This window comes from Gavialis gangeticus, unplaced genomic scaffold (genome assembly GCF_001723915.1).
Source record: "Gavialis gangeticus isolate Ggan-Ray unplaced genomic scaffold, GavGan_comp1, whole genome shotgun sequence".
Taxonomy (NCBI): Eukaryota; Metazoa; Chordata; order Crocodylia; family Gavialidae; genus Gavialis; species Gavialis gangeticus.
The window spans coordinates 13,080,920-13,084,378 of NW_017729018.1; positions in this window are offsets into that span (position 1 = coordinate 13,080,920).

Below are 3,459 nucleotides of genomic sequence, written 5' to 3' on the forward strand. Positions count from 1 at the left end.
TTTTTATAAAGCTGGGAGTGACAACATGTAATATGGGGGTGGGGGTGTAAAGGCAGTGCTGGAAGGTGCCCTGTGGGGTTTGGGAGTCTGTTGGTGGGAGGGAGGGAGGGAGGGAAGGGAGATGTTTGCAGATACCTGACTAGGAAACAGAGGTTTGTTAGCACTCCTTTTTAACATGGCCACACGGTCAGTGTATCTCACAGAGAATAAACTACTTGGACACTTGGCTTTGTTATCCCTTTTGTCCACGGAGCAAAGCCCTAAGCCGCAGGTGCTGAATGCCTGCCGCAGGCTCTTCAGGTTCTCATCCTGGGATTGATAGTGCCTGGGTCACGTGCTGCAGGGGCCTGCACCAGAGGCTGGCAACACCCTCCAGCCTCCCTGGGTTTTTACCTTCCCACCTCCCCTTGTAGATGCTTGTTTTGCTGCTGGAATGTTTCCTCCTTGGTGGTTTCTGCCACAGCAGGGCAGGGAGAGCCTTGGCTTGTTTCTGTTATAATGAATAATGAGCTGGCAGGTAGAAGGCTGTGGCTCCTAGAAACCCATTTCTCTGTCTGTTCCCTGCAGTCCCCTTCACTGGATATTTCTGGACATCCTGGTCTTCTTTGCGCCATGCTGCCTCTCCATCCATCCTGTGTCTGGTGCAGCTCAGTCATGGAAATTAAGCTAGCGGATTCCGCTGTTTCTAGCTGAGAGTCTTGAGTTCTCGTAGGTGGCAACTGTACTGCAGCCTTTTGGGAGTGTTACCACTTCGAGCTTGAACTGGTGTCAACAATTTTAAATTCATGAGAGCTGCCAAAATTCTTGGTGACTCTTGCATCGACAGCTTCTCCATTGCAGTTTAAGGGTAATTTTCTTGATTGTTTTAAAGGCACCATCAAGTTGCATCTCCTCGTCCTGTGTGGAGATGTGTTCGCAACCCATGTCTTAGATTTCTGCCAAGGAATGGGATGGATGTTCAATGCTATTTATTTTCCTTTGTGGATCTGGGGGTTTCGTGTGGCCGGTCCTGCTCCTGTCCCTTTGTAGAGCAGGCTTTCCCCTGTCTCTGTGGTGCTCTCACAAAGCAGCACTGCAGTGTTCAGTGGAAATGGAAGCAATGTTCAGGCTAGGAGCCACCAGGCACTGGGACTTAGGGGCAGGTGTGGATTTAGTTTCGAAGTGACTCCATCTTACTTTGGGGGCAGCTCTCTACGTGTGCCCTGACGGCGGGGGGAGGATTTTATAGACACCGCAAAACGCAGCCAGGAGCAGCCTTCAGGACAGCTCGGCTATCCTTGAGCCCAATCGTAGGGTGGTGGTAATGCTAGCATTGCCCAGGCAGGGCTGCGCTCTCTCTTTCCCATTCTTGGAATGATTTTCCTGCTGAGTTGTGTGTCTTTCCCTCTGGGTCTGTCTTGTCTCCGTATTTATTTCCTTGTGCTGTTTGGCGGTTACGTAAAGGAGACGTCAAACTCCATGTCGTACAGCCGGTATTCAGCTCTGCGGGGAGGGTATGTTTGAGGGCCGACTTGACAATTTTAAGACTGTTTTTAGCTTCGATTGGCCTCTTCCCTCCCCCACCAGAGAGAAACCCTTTCTAGGAAAGGGCTGTGATGCAGTTTCTGATACAGCCCGTGGCACTGGCCAGTTGGTCCTGGCTCTGCTCCTGGGGAATTGCCTCCTCAGTCTCTCACCAGTAAAGTACCATGTTTCGCTTTGAGAGTCTTAGTCTTTGGCCTCTCTTCTGTGCGGGCCCCTGTGTGGAGCACTCGGTGCTGTTGGGCAGTTTCTCTTGCGTCCCATGGAGCTCCGACCATTCACAGCTTGGATGCAGCTGCCACAGTACTGCGTTCAGACAGGTGCATTAGGCTTTCTGTTTATCTGTGAACTGAAATGCCGAACTAATGTATTAAAACCCATGACGAGTGAAGTGGAGCCTGGCTCTCCTACTTAACTACTCTTGCATAGTGGCCACCAGCTCTCTGGGTCACTCTCCTTTTTTGATACGAATCTGCCAAGCAGTGGCTTGGTGACACTGCAGCTTTTTTTTTAACCTTGCAGTTCATGGACTTTTTCTCGGTGGCAAAGGGTCCTGAGCTTTGGCAGCTGGTGGGCTGCACGTGCAGTATGTACCACCCACAGAACTGCGCTAGGCTCTCCCGTATCGCTCTCGTTCTTTGTATACCACCCCCCTCTGTCTGGCACAAGAATGCTATTTTGTAGTTCAGAGCCTGAAGCATTGTTTAATAAATATTCATGCTCCTGAATGAGTCCTGTGGTGGTTGCTGTGCATGGAAAGGCTTCTCTTCTGCAGCTTAGCCGGTCTTTGGCTCCGCTGCCCTGTGCAGAGGGGTGGTGGGGGTGGTCTCCGTTCCTTTGTGCTTTGACTCTTCCTCATTGCTGCTTCTGGATGCAGGGTTCAGCTGGGTGGGGGTGAGGGAGTTAGTGCCTCCTCTGGCTCTGCCACTAGCTCAGATCTGCCCTGTCTCTGCAGTGCCCAGTGTCTGCTCTCTAAACACTTGTGTCAAATTGCCTCCTGGCCCAGGGGGTTGCCCAAGTCCAGCTTCTGAAGTTCGGGCTCCTGGGGCTTTCTCTGCATATTCCTTAGTACAGGGCATTCCCAGGGGCATGGTGGGTCCGGCAGCTTTACACGGAGAAGGCAGAGCCTTGTTTTGTCTCCATCCTAAAGATGCGAGCTGCCCCTTCGGCTTCAGTCGTTCGGTGATGTGCCGGTTGGGTCGAGAAGTGCTTTTTAGAAGGCACTGGCAGTGCCCCCTTGACCTTCTGCGGTGGGCCCGGCAGGGCCCTGATGGCCTATGGTGGTCCCGGCAGGGGCTTGACCCTGTGCGTTGATGCCAGCAGGGCAGCGCAGCTGGTGGAGCGGGGTTGATTTGTTTCCTGTCCCTACCACCCCCCCTGCACAGCCTCCATTTATCAACAGGAAGATTTTTGTCTCTGTTGTTTTTTTGCAGAGACTGCCAGGCCTGGAGCCAGCTTGGGGCTGGGGCCTTGGCTGTTGAGGGGTCTCCTTCCACCCCACTCGCAGAGGGCCAGCAAAGAGCAATGGGGCCTGCAGGCGCGCCCCCGTGTCTCAGCTGGGGCCTAAAGCTGCTTGGGCCCTGCCTGTACAGCCTCCCGGGCCATGGAACTGCGACTTTTCAGCGCCTTTTGAGACTGGACTTGTTTCTTTTTGGTGCCAGTCCTGCTCCAGGGTTTCCCCTGCTGTGGGGGCAGGGGTGCTGAGCACAGCTGGTCTCGCTGTACCTGGATCTCTTCCCCGCTTCGCAGATGGGCTTAATGGGATCCTGGCCCAGTCAAGGAGGCCGCAGCGTCTGGGCTGATCGGTGGCTGAAGGCGGTGAAACCCAGGAGCGGAAGCCAGTGGGAGCCCCACTCGTGGCGTTCAGCACCGCGATGCTGGGACAGCGCTGCCTCCCCCCCCCCGGCCCCTTCCTACCCGGCTCGTGTTTCCGCCCGG